General features: G+C 44.5%; 1 pseudogene; it reads left to right on the plus strand.

The window, feature by feature from the left end:
- Window positions 1-2,703: 2,703 nt before the first annotated feature.
- LOC137162291 (kelch-like protein 23) lies at window positions 2,704-9,625 on the plus strand (annotated as a pseudogene).
- The last annotated feature ends 4,165 nt before the right edge of the window (window positions 9,626-13,790 follow it).

The raw sequence follows: 13,790 nt of genomic DNA on the forward strand, positions 1-13,790 counted from the left end.
GCTACTTTACAGTACATACCTTTTCCAACTACAAGCAAGCACCTTGCCATTATCTCAGTAACCCTATCCTGCGGATTGTGCAGCAGAACCTTAACTCTGCCCAATCTACATAGATGTTGGAAGAGCATTTCAACCATATATGGTAGTGGTGAAGAAGGTATAGAGATGTTTATGAGGAGAGGTGAAGGGGCTATAAGGATGGCACAATTAGTGGAGCAGGGACCATGGGAGAGAAGGTGAAAGAAGACCAAATCAGATGTAGATATAGGCCCTGAGGTAGGGCCACCACTCCAGTTGGAGATGGAAGTCAGTAAGGATGGCTCCTATGTTTGCTGAGAAAACTCCCGGAAATGAGACTTCCTCTGCCCCTATCTTCAGTCTACATTTATGGGAGTGAGTGAAAGAACAAGAATCACTGCTGCTCCATGACCTTAACTCTGTTTTATTGATGGAAAATGTGGTTTCTGGAAAATCAACATTTGCCACAGAAAATGTCAGTTTTCCCTAAAAGTATCAATTTTTCTAATGAAAAATTGAAACACCACATTTAGTTTCAGGGAGGTTCCACATTATTCTATATCTGTTAAAGTTATTACAGCACTTCAGCGGTGTTGTAGTTTGGGAATATCATTTGCCTAGTCTCTCCTATAGGCCAGTCTCCTTTGCAAGACTACATCTCCCATGAGAAATTGTGATCTTCTGAGTCATCATGGTGCATCATGGGAGAGTTACAGAAGAATGGGCACATGAGCCAGATGAACTACAAGTTCCTAGGAGGTACCAGGATACCTCAGGCAGGCACAGGTTAATATTGACTCAATAGTCATATTGCCAATTTTTTTTATGAACTTCTTCTGCTAAAAGTTTTGATTAACTTTGTCCCAATTCTGGATGAAAACAAATGATGAAGTAGTGGAATTGACCAGAGAACAGAAATCATGTTTTCCAACCAGCTGTACTCACTATCCAACATGGATCCTTTGACATGGATAGGGTAAGAGAGCGGATCAGTGTGTGGAGAACTACCTGGTTCTGTTTCTTTTGCAAGGTTCTCAGATGCCATGGTCATGAGCCCCAGTATAAGTATTTAGAGAGAGGGATAGTATGGCCTACTTAATAGACCATCAATTTGGTGCCCCTTGAGCACTCCGAGAGAATAGCATTGCCTTTGGCAGTGCTACTGGCAACAGCCAAATCTACCTCAGGTCACATATCTTAGAATCTGACCATATCAGCTGGGGACTTGTGCTCTTTACATAAATTGACTGGCAAATTACAACTGCTATCTGGAGCAGCCCCTGTGTTATTAATGCGGGTTTGGGTGGATAGAAGAGGATCATGTCAATGCGAAAGTGCAGAAGCCCCATCTCTCCAAACTGTAACAGCCTGGAACCAGTTCTGCAGAGCTCAGTCTCAAGGATTGGTACCAAATCTCCTCCTGGAGGCAGACTCACATCAGAGCACCCGTGGTCATTTCAGTCCGTAATGGCAGGTTGATTAGGGTGAGGTTCAGAGTAGGAGACAGCTGAGTCTCTAGTGCCTTCCTGGACCAGCGTCTTCAGAAAAGGGCTCCTAACAGCTAAAGAAACATTGCGAACCTTATGCTAGGAGACTATTTCTCCTGGACTGGAGGAACAGAGGGGGACTTTCTACTGCAACTGGCTGTCTGGACCACATTCACTTTGCAGAAATACCCCTGTCCATGAAAGCCTAGCTAATGGAACAGCTAGCAACAGCATGTTCTGACAGCAAGAGGGCAGCTACGCTCACACTGTTCTCAGGGAGTAGGGTGGTACTGGTGGGTTCTGGAGCCGTTCCAAGGCACCTTCATTTGTGCCTCAGTTTAGTGGGTTGCTTGTGTTTATCCAGTATGGACTTGCAGATTGAACTTCTTCATTCAGAGAAAGGGCTGGGGGTCATGACTCCTGGGTTCTATTTCCTGTTTTACAACAGACCTCCTGCCGTTGAGAACACTGGCTGGCTCCTTTTGCTTTTACTTAACGACGCTCACCCCAGTTCTGCTGCCCAGAACTGCAGAGAGATCTGACACCTCACAGTGATGGTTTAAAAACACACAACTCTTCCGCTGTAGTTTAGTCAAACCCTTTAACTTCATTGTTCTGAAAACAGGGAGTGGGAGTCCTGATCCATCGCCACGTCTCAGATTTACCCTGGGACACAGGTCAAATCCCCTCTCCTCTCTGTGCTTCAGTCTCCTTGCCTATAATCGGGCGTTGAGATCAGTTGTCTGTCTGCACGCAGGGAGCTGTTCGGGCAGCTAAGTGGATTTTTGTAAAACCTTGAATGAAAACCGCTGTGTAACTGCCAAGTATTTATTAAGTATTTTGTTATGGAATTTGTCTAGGGGTGAGGGTTTTTCCACTCAGTCACTCACCATTAAGGCTTCTGAAATTACCCCTTGCTCTTTAGGTTTATAAACTATCCACAAAACCTCAGTATTGATTTGCAGCCATACTGCTGCAGCTGCTGAGGGGTCTCAGAGGAGAAAATTGTAGTGGCAGAATAAGCTCAGTGAGAGCAGGAAAGACAGGGGAGCCAGACAGGAGCGTAGAAAGCATGGTCTATTTTTAGGACAAGCCTGGCATATCCCATATTTATCCCAGCTACAGTTCCAGTTCCCTCACATGAGCAAAGGGTGACGAAGGGCTGTGTTAATTTTAACTTCTCCAGCCGACAACTAACATGGACTGTACACAGGAGCCAGAAGGACTGGGACTTCAGGCAGAACCAGTTGCCGACACCATTCTTGAGATTGGAGAAAGACTTTTCCAGGTCAGCCGTGGTGCACTATCATGCCAGAGTCGGTATTTTGAGGCCATGTTTTTTGGGGGCACTAGAGAGAGCTCCGAAAACCACATAGTGATCCGAGGAGTAGATGCAGAGACTTTCCAAGCCCTTCTCGAGTTCACTCACACAGGCAAGGTGATCTTAACTCCGCACAATGTCACCAGCCTGCTGGAAACAGCTGACTTCCTCCAGTTTGAAGGTGTGAAAAGGATGTGTGAGAAGTTCCTGGAGAGGGAGCTGCACATTTCCAATTGTTTGAGCCTGATGGCCTATGCCCAATATTTCACCTGTCCAGAGCTTCTTGCAGCAGCTCTCAGCGTGGCTCTCACGCACTGGGTGGAAGTGACGTCTCAGGAAGAATTCAAGAAGCTTCCCAAAGAAATGCTGATGCAGCTTCTGCAAAACGATGAACTCTTTGTTCCCCGAGAGGATGTGGTTTTTGATACTGTGATGAAGTGGATAATGCAGGACTCAGCAACTAGGGAGAAGGACTTCTTGGACTTGGTGGGGCAGGTCAGGGTTACCTTCCTGAGTCTTTCCTTCCTTGATGTTTTGGTGAAACACAGCAAGTGCCCAGGAGAGAAAGATACCTCTGCTAGGCTAATAAAGAAGTTAAACAGCCACCCTCCACTCAGCTGGAGGAACATGGAGCTGTCTCCTCACACCAGCAGGAGCTATGAGACCCTATATGTTCTGGGAGGGAAACGTGACAAGGAGCAGCAAGAACTGTTTCAGTTTCAGCCTAAAACTGGCACCTGGCATCTTTGCTCCCCACTGCAGCGCAGAAACCTCACCCAGTATGCAGTGGCAGCAGTAGGTAACTCTCCCGCAGATGCACATGTACTCAGGAGAACTCTGCAGAAAATAGTTCAGATGGTACCTAGCAAGAACTGGGCAAACTCCGAGGAAGTCAGGGTTTGGAGTGCAATTGCAGTGGGCTCAGATTCTCCCCCTATAAAATCTCCAGTGCTGTTTGTGATTTAACTCAGACCTAGAGTTCTCTTTGGTTCAAAGAACTGTTAATCTTCATGGTCTGGCTGCTAGGGGTGTGTACAGGGACTTTACTGAAAATAGGGAATATTCAGTCTTTCTGATTTGATGACCATGTGGCATAACATTAAAGCTCTGACTCTACTCCCACTTACACCAGCTGGACAGAGTAACTTCATTGACTGGATGGTTCTGTAGCTCCCATCTTAGAGCCAGAGCTTTCTCTGTCACAGTGATGATCTTCTGGATTAACTGCACGGACCTCTGATTTACCCTGTTGTCACTGAGTGCAGAAGCAGGCTCTTACGGGAGAGTCACTGTGTTCTGTTAGCATAGCACATCTAGGCAAATACTGAAACAAATATTGTAAATTGGTGTGATGTTTAGTGCAAATTAAAGGACAGATTAGCTCTGTCTATTTTTGCAGCCATTTTGTGATGGCTTTTGGGTGATCAAGTTTTAATGGAATGAATATTCATCGAATGCACATTTTAAGATTAGTACTCCAGTACTGACATAGAAAATCTGATTTTAAGAATTATCTTCCTCCTATCGGGGAAGAGAAACAAGGCCATATAAATTACGTGATCAACCACAGCTAGGCAATGCAGCTAAATTTCAAATACTGAGTGTCACATATTTACAGCAAACGGTTCATGACTCATCCATATTAGAAGCTGAAGGAGAGATTAAGGCCCCAGGCCTGCACTCTGACCTCCACGGGCAGACCCCTACACCTCCAAGGAGACCTTGCTCAGATGCAAGGGACTCCACACAGATCAGAGTGCAAGAAGGAAGCCTAAATGTGCAAATTGCTTGAGGGAAAGTGGGCAGCAGGATATGCATGAGGATGGCTGAGAGATGTCTTTGCCTGACATGTCTTCCCATTCTTTCCCCAGGGAACTTCCTTTTTGTGACGGGAGGTTATTTCCGAGATGAGTTTGTGTGGTACAGCGTGGACTGGGTGCTGATCTATAATTGCTGGGACAACAACTGGCTGGAAGGACCTCCTATGAAGCAGTCTCGCAACAGCCATTGTGCCATAGGGGCTGGGCTCCATCTGTATGTGCTTGGAGGGAGCACAGATGAGGGAATAATCCCAGATGTGGAGCGCCTGGCATTCATGGACTCCCAGTGGCAAAGCATGAGCCCCATGGTTCGGCCTGTGGAACGAGCCGGTGCCACCAGTGTGGGGACCAGGATTTATGTGGTCTGTGGCCTGGATGAAAATGGAGATGTGTATGGTGGCGTGCAGAGGTTGGACATGGAGAAGGATGTTTGGGATGTCATCTCCTTCTCACTGCTTCCCAGGTGAGGAACTTGCTCTGGGATGGGACTCCCTGAAAATGATTTCACAGAGACAGACTCAGATGCACAGCCCCACCAACCAAGAGATCTGGGGTGAAATCCTGGCCCTATTGACGTCAATGGGCAAAACTCCTTCAGTAGGGCTAGTATTTCATCTCTGGTTGGCCTGGTGTGATCCATTTGATCATGCTGGTCTCTGTTTGTAACCCATGTCATTTCAAGCGGTTCCATCCGGTCCATTTCTTCAAGGGTTAGGCTGATGTCCAGGGTACTTTCCCCAGCAGTACGTGGATTGGCCTGTATTTCCTGGGATCACAGCTGTTTCTCTTTTTAAAAGGCAGAATTAACTTTATGATAATTTATTATATTCTGACTTCCTTGTAAAGTGCTCTAAGGTTTGCTGATGACAAGTGCTATAAAAGAGCTAGGTATTTGTTGCAGGGTCGGTTGAAGAGAGAGATTGAGCTGGGTGGAATGATAAGGAGCGTTTATTCAGTTACAGCTTCTAGTTCACGTGTTTCCTTTGCCTTGTGACCAACAAAGTGAGTCCTGAGTTTACTACTTTACAACTTTTTATTTAAAATAATATATAAATACACACTTCTACAACTCCCCATGAAACCCCTATCTGGTGATATAAATGGTTATAAAATTAATATTAATGGCTAGAGGAGGCGTATAATTATACCCGCCCCTGTTCATTACTTCCCACAAAACTTATGTAAGGTAAACATTTGTTTTAACAGCAGGAGTGACTATGAAGTCACTTAACGAACAAGCAACAAGGGAAGAACTAGGGGGAGAGATCCCGAGCCTTCCCTAACAGACATGCTGCCTGGGAAAGAAGAGAGAACACCCTTTTACCACCTTCTTTGTCCAGGTGGTGAGGGGAGGAATGGTTGGTGGGGGGGAGGGGAGAGGGATATATAGCCTGCCTGGGAATCAGTTTGGAGTCGGTAAATCTACAGTGGGCACCGCCATAATTCAAGTATGCAGGGCCATCAATAGACTTCTACTACGAAGGATAGCGACTTTGGGAAATGTGCAGGACATAGTGGAGGGGTTTGCTACGATGGGGTTCCCAAACTGCAGGGGGACCATTGATGGGATGCACATCCCCATCTTAACACCTGCACACTTGGCAACCGAGTACATAAACCGCAAGGGTTAATTTTCCATGGTCCTGCAGGGGCTTGTGGATCACAGGGGTCGTTTCACAGACATCAGTGTGGGGTGGTCTGGGAAGGTGCATGATGCTCGTGTGTTTCGTAACTCAGGGCTGTTCTGTAAGATGCAGGCAGGCACTTTCTTCCCTGACCAACAAATCACATCGGAGGTGTGGAAATGCCCATAGTGATCCTGGGGGATCCTGCTTACCCCTTGCTCCCTTGGCTAATGAAACCGTACACTGGTCACCTTGACAGCGACAAGGAGTGTTTTAATAAGAGGTTAAGCAGTTGCAGAATGGTTGTAGAATGTGCTTTGGGTGTTTAAAGGATAGATGGAGGAGTCTCCTGACTAGGCTGGACATGAGTGAGAAGAACCTCCTTTTGGCGATATCTGCGTGCTGTATTCATAGAATAGAATATTAGAGTTGGAAGGGACCTCAGGAGGTCATCTAGTCCAACCCCCTGCTCAAAGCAGGACTAACCTCAGCTATATCATCCCAGCCAGGGCTTTGTCAAGCCTCAACTTAAAAACCTGTAAAGATGGAGATTCCACCACCTCCCTAGGTAACCCATTCCAGTGCTTCACCACCCTTCTAGTGAAAAACTTTTTCCTAATGTCCAACCTAGACCTCCCCAACTGCAACTTGAGACCATTGCTCCTTGTTCTGTCATCTGCCACCACCGAGAACAGCCTAGCCCCATCCTTCCTGGAACCCCCTTTCAGGTAGTTAAAGGCTGCTATCAAATCCCCCCTCATTCTTCTCTTTTGCAGACTAAACAAGCCCAGTTCCCTCAGCCTCTCCTCATAAGTCCTGTGCTCCAGCCCCTAATCATTTTTGTTGCCCTCCGCTGTACTCTCTCCAACTTGTCTACATCCTTTTTGTAGTGGGGGGCCCAAAACTGGACACAATACTCTAAATGCAGCCTTACCAATACCGAATAGAGGGGAATGATCACTTCCCGCATCCTGCTGGCAATGCCCCTCCTAATGCAGCCCAATATGCTATTAGCCTTCTTGACAACGAATCAGACACACCCTCAACTGCCAAACAGTCCCTGTAACTGCACCAGTCACAAGCATACCCACACAGTCAGCTGTAACTTGCACCAGTCACACAACTGGTCTCTCAGATACTCCCCCCTCTAGCTAGCGCGCACGTGCACGCACGCGCACACCCCACAGCTCCCCTCATGTAGCACTCACCTGGGCTTCTCTCAGACAGATCTCAGGCAAACTCCCTCCTTCTGTTAGCCGCTCAGTGGCTTCGCAACTGGCTGCTTTCTATAAGGCTGGGGCAGTTGCCCCACCCCTGCAATTACCCCTCAAAGCCCCACCCCTGCAATTTACCCCTCAAAGCCCACCTGGATCAAAGCACTCATAATGTGTGTGAAGTGAAGAGGGAAAGGTTCCCCCAGGGTTGGGCTGTGGAGGCAGAAAGACTGGCCACCAATTATGAGCAGCCACAGGCCAGCAGTACACTGAGAGCTAACCCTTCCTTACTAACTAAATGTCCTGGGAAGGTGATGTGACTTCTTGCAAACTGATGTTTGTTTCTCAGAAGTTTAAACCCTGACTCCTTAAAAGGCTTTAGGATCCTTTCCACTCCTACCAGATGTTCCTTTCACGTTTTGTGAGAACAAATGAAGTCATCTCAGTATGCAGGTATGTCTTCAGTTATCAAAACTTGGGTTAGATCATTTGCTGCCCTCTGAAATGTCCCTGGTGCCTTCATGAGTCAGAAAGGCATTCTGCAGCAAACCCAAACAGTCCACAGGGTGTCACAAAGACAGTGTTTTCTCTGTGCTCAGCTGCCCCTTAAATCTGATGACAAAAGGTGAAATTCATCCCTATGCAGGGCCAGCACAAAGCTGATGCACTGCTGTGAAGGCCCTGTACTGTCCTCTGTACAAGTGAATTTCACTCTGAGAGCAGATCTGTTGAGAAAGACTGTGCTATTTTTACAAAATTACTATTTTGGACAATCTCCACACACTAAAATATAGTCACCAAAGCCTGGCTTATTTATACTGTTTACTTTTTACTTTCACTGGGCTTGAACAGTGACACTGGACTGCTCAGTTCTAGTCACTTTCATTGTCTAGTTCTCTTGCCATAGCATTCATTCTTGTTGTTTGGGGCCACAGTGCGGGAGGGGGATAGTTAAATGCAAAATAAAAAATGTATACATTGAATTAAAGAAGAAAAGATAGGCAATTCATATTAAATCCCAGGCCCTAAATTACCTGACAGTGTCCCGTGAAAGATTAATGACTATTTAGAAGAGGTGATTTTTTTCCCAGACATGGATGGTCACTATTGAAAGCTAAAGAACAGCAACATTTCAATTAACTTCTGATGCAAATAAACCAAAGAGTTGTAGTACGAATATTGCAGAAGGGGCCTGAGATCCCCACTCACCACCATCAAACTGAGCTATTTTCAACATCCATAAAAATTGTTCAGTAGTTTACGGTTTAGAGGAATCTGGAGGCATGAGAGGGCGGCTGAACTTCCTTTTTGTGTCCTGCTGAGCTCACCAGTTTTCCTTCTCCCTAGGTATGACCTCTGTGTGACAGCTCTGAATGGAGCTCTCTACACCATAGGAGGTGGAGCCTTTCGCTTTGATATGGACACAGATGAATGGACCCAAGTGGATGAAGAGTGCTTGACTCAGAAGTTCTTCATGGGCTGCAGCACTGTCAATGGCCGAATTTATCTCCTTGGACAGAGAAAGGGGAATGTGGCTGTCCCCAACATGGTGCTTTTTGACCCTTACACTGACACATGTCAGGTGGTAGATAGCAAACTCCCCTGCCCCGTTCCTATTTATGGGTGTGTCTCTACACGAAGGTTTGACACACGGGCTTAAGCAAGGCTGGCCCCAGGTAGCTATAAAAAGATGGAGTTCGATACGTTAACGCTTACAAGGGCTGATATTTACTGTCTGTTGTTTGCCGAACTTGTAGAATCTTGAAAATAGCATTTACTCCTCTCTTGATTTTATCTCTTTCTGTTTGGCAAATGCTGGTATCCTTTGTCCTCAAGGGGCCAACATGGCAATGTAAGACTTGCGCCTTTCTTTCTTAAGGCATATCCACCGGTATCAGCATGGTTCCATGAAAGGGTTTGTCAGCGAACACACTGACATGGCCTCTGCAGGAGCAGAACAGCCCGGCAGGGTCAGTCAGACACGCGGCTGTTCGTTTTTGTTTGTGTTCTTTTGATTTTTCCAAGTGACAGGGATGCAGCCTCTGCAGAGCACTCCAGGCAGCAGCAGGTGGAAGGCATCTGTCCAAAGACAATCACATTTCAGTCATTGAAAATTGATTCTTTTATTTTCAGCCTCTAGGGATGACAGCACCTAAAATGCAAACTGAGCCATAGGGAGAATATAAAGACTTGAGCAACTTTATGCTTCTTCACTCCTCTGCTTTCCTAAGGAGCCTGGGTAGGGCCCCAACTAAACCATGGGCAGCATGTGCACTCCCTCTTCGGAAAGGCTAGCCCCCTGCCCCGCCCCTTCCACACAAGGCCCCGTCCCAATCCTCCCCTTCCCCAACTCCCACCAGCCAGCCCACTGGCACAGCCCCGAACCCTGGCCAGCCTGCTGGCACCCAGAGCAGTCTGGAGGAGCTCCAAGTCCTGCCACGGCCAGGTCCTCCAGCCTCCATTCCCCACCACCCAGGAGAGATGGGAAGAGGCAGGGGCACCACGGCCCCGGTGTCCGGCGGTGGATCGTCGTCAGTTTAGCCTCCCCTGGCCTATGTGTGGAAGGAAGAGAGCAAGCATGTGATTCTTTATTCAAGCCAATGCACCAATGCAGGATCCCCCATCACCTCAGTGAGACATGTTGGGTGAGGTAATAGCACCAATTTGTGTCAGTTTCATGTTGAAAACAAAGCCCAACAAATTCCAAACAGATCAAAACATTTTGTTTAGACACTTGCAGAAGAAAATATTTCAGGTTTTTTATTCAAACATAACTCTTTTGTTACCAAATTTCCTTCAATTTTATGTTTTAAGAAGTTTTATAAAAATGCTCAAAATCAAAGTGAAATGTTTTGTCTGAGGCTAAATGGTTTTTTTTAGCCTCTCAATTTGTCAAAAATATCAAATAACTGTTTTTAGGTCAATTCAACACAATTAAAAATAATTTACAACTTCCAGCAAACCAAAAAATCAGTTATTTGCCCACCTCTACCCACCACGTGTATAACGAGAGAAATGTGACTAGATTTCTAGTCATATTGGAAAATTTATGTGCACATTGGTTGTTCACCAGCTGCTTCCTAAGAGAGAGACTCCAACGATGGCAGTGTCTGAGCTTTTAAAGGATATGCGTTATAATGTTAAACATTATGGACTACAGTTATGATGGAGGGGAAATTAATTGGCCATAGAGCGATGCATGTGGATGTGTATGCATGTAAGCTGCCAATGTCTCAAGAGCAGCCTGATAAAGGAGAAATCACCTTTCTGGTAGTGGTTGTTGGGTTTGTTAAGAGTTTGTTCTTTACCAGGTCTACGAGAGCATTATAATGAAGACACTGTGAAAATATTGAATACATGTGCTTCTTGGTTTAAAAACAACATATATCTTGGGGCAGAGTGACATTGCTTGATCCTGCCATAAGTGCAGGGAACTAGACTAGATGACCTCTCAAGGTCCCTTCCAGTCCTATGATTCTATGATTTTATCATATGATCTAGGGATGAAAAATGGGACATTAGCCTTTGGCATTTGTTTGTAGCAAAAGTAACATTTACTTTCTACTTGGTGGCTTTAGCAGTTTGTTTTTTAAGTAGTCTGTATATTTCTTCTCCATGGGAAGAGTTGGATGAGGCTTTTTTTAAATAACTAACAAAATCATCCAAAGCAAAGGACTTCATGGTGATGGGAGACTTTGATTACCCAGACACCTGTTGGGAAAATAACACAGCTTGGCACAGATTATCCAACAAATTCTTGGAATGTATTGCAGGCAATTTTTTATTTCAGAAGGTGGAGAAAGCTACTGGGGTGAGGCTGTTCTAGATTTGATTTTGACAAATAGGGAGGAACTGCTTGAGAATTTGAAAGTGGAAGGCAGCTTGGATTAAAGTGGTCGTGAAATGAGAGTTCATGATTTAAGGAAAGGTAGGAGGGAAAACAGCACACTAAAGATAATTGAATTCAAGAAGGCAGACTTTAGCAAACTCAGGGAGTTGGTAGGTAAGATCCCATGGAAAGCAAATCTAAGGGGAAAAAGTTCAAAAGAGTTAGCAGTTTTTCAAAAAGATATTATCAAGGGCACAAGAGCAAACTATCTCACTGTGTAGGAAAGAGAGCAAGTATGGCAAGAAGTCATCCTGGCTTATCTATCAGATCTTCAATGATCTGAAATTCAAAAGAGAGTCCTACAAAAAATGGAAACAAGGCCAAATGACAAAGAATGAATATAAACAAATAACACAAATATGTAGGGACAAAATTAGAAAGGCCAAAGGACAAAATGAGATTAAACTAGCTAGACACATTAAGAGTAACAAGAAAACATTTTACAAATATATTAGAAGCAAGAAGAAAGCCAAGGACAGGACAGGCCCGTTGCTAAATGAAGGGGGAAATACAATAACAGAAAATGTGGAAATGGCAGAAGTGCTAAATGATTTTTTTGTTTCAGTTTTCACTGAAAAGGTTAGTAGCGATTGTACGTCTAACACAGTGAATACCAGTGAAAATGATGTAAGATATGAGGCTAAAATAGGGGAAGAACAAGTTAAGAATTACTTGGACAAGTTAGTTGTCTTCAAGTCACCAGGGCCTAATGAAATACATCCTAGAATACTCAAGAAGCTGACTTAGGAGATATCTGAGCCATTAGTGATTATCTTCAAAAAGTCATGGAAGATGGGAGAGATTCCAGAGGACTGGAAAAGGGAAAATATAGTGCCAATCTATTAAAAGGGGAATAAGAAAAACCAGGGGAATTACAGACCAATCAGTTTAACTTCAGTACCCAGAAAGATAATGGAGCTAATTAATCAATCAATTTGCAAACACTTAGAAGATAATAAGGTGATAAGTAACAGAATGGATTTGTCAAGAACAAATCGTGTCAGACCAACCTGATATCCTTCTTTGACAGGATAACAAGCCTTGTGGATGGGGGGAAGCAGTAGATGTTGTATATCTCAGCTTAGTAAGGCTTTTGATAGTGTCCCACATGACCTACTCATAAACAAACTAGAGAAATATAGCCTAGAAGAACCTACCATAAGGTGGATACACAACTGTTAGGAAAAGTGTACTCAGAGAGTAGTTATCAATGTTCCACAGTTTAGTTGGAAGGGCAAATTGAGTGGGATGCTGTAGGGATCTTTCCTGGGTTCAGGTCTATTCAATAGCTTCATACATGATTTGGATAATGGCATAGAGAGTACACTTACGAAGTTTGCGGACGATAGCAAGCTGGGAGGGTTTGCAAGTGTTTGGAGGACAGGGATTACAATTCAAAATGATCTTGACAAACTGGAGAAATGGTCTGAAATAAGTAGGATGAAATTCAGTAATGACAAATGTAAAGCACTACACTTAAGAAACAACAATCAATTGCACAAATACAAAGTGGGAAATGATTGCCTAGGAAGGAGAGAGGCGTACTACAGGAAAGGATCTGGGGTTTATAGTGGATCCCAGACTAAAAATGAATCTACAATGTAATACTGTTGCAAAAAAAAAAAAAAATGAACACCATTCTGGGATGTATTACCAGGAGTGTTGAAAGCAAAACACAAGACGTAATTCTTCCATTCTACTCTGCGCTGATTAGGCCTCAGCTGGAGTATTGTGTCCAGTTCTGGGCACCACACTTCAGGAAAGATGTGGACAAACTGGAGAAAGTCCAGAGAAGAGCAACAAAAATGATTGACAGTCTAGAAAACATAACCTATGAGGGAAGATTGAAAAAATTGTGTTTGTTTAGTCTGGAGAAGAGAAGGCTGAGGGGTGGACATGATAACAGTTTTCAAGTACATAAAAGGTTGTTTGAAGGAGGAGGGAGAGAAATTGTTCTCCTTAACCTCTGAGCATAGGACAAGAAGCAAAGAGCTTAAATTACAGCAATGCCGGTTTAGGTTGGATATTAGGAAAAACCTCCTAACTGTCAGGATAGTTAAGCACTGGAATAAATTGCCTAGGAAGGTTGTGGAATCTTCATCACTGGAGATTTTTAAGACCAGGTTAGGCAAACACCTGTCAGGGATGGTTTAGATAATGTTTCGTCCTGCTGTAAGTGCAGGGGATTGGACTAGATGATCTTGTGAGTCTCTTTCAGTCCTATGATTCTTTAACAAGTTACAGAATCAGATGAAGTCTCACAGATAAATGATTTGGAGCTACTCTGATTCATGAGGGAGACAGCATGTGTTACTTTCGCAGTATGCACTACTTAGGAGAGTGATAGAAGATTTCTGGATAAGGTTTGGTCCTCTTTACAGAGCATGATGTTAGCAGATATTAAACCCCTACAATT

This window comes from Emydura macquarii, unplaced genomic scaffold (assembly GCF_026122565.2).
Source record: "Emydura macquarii macquarii isolate MOO-44397 ecotype Brisbane River unplaced genomic scaffold, CSIRO-AGI_Emac_v2 contig_306, whole genome shotgun sequence".
NCBI classification, from domain to species: Eukaryota; Metazoa; Chordata; order Testudines; family Chelidae; genus Emydura; species Emydura macquarii.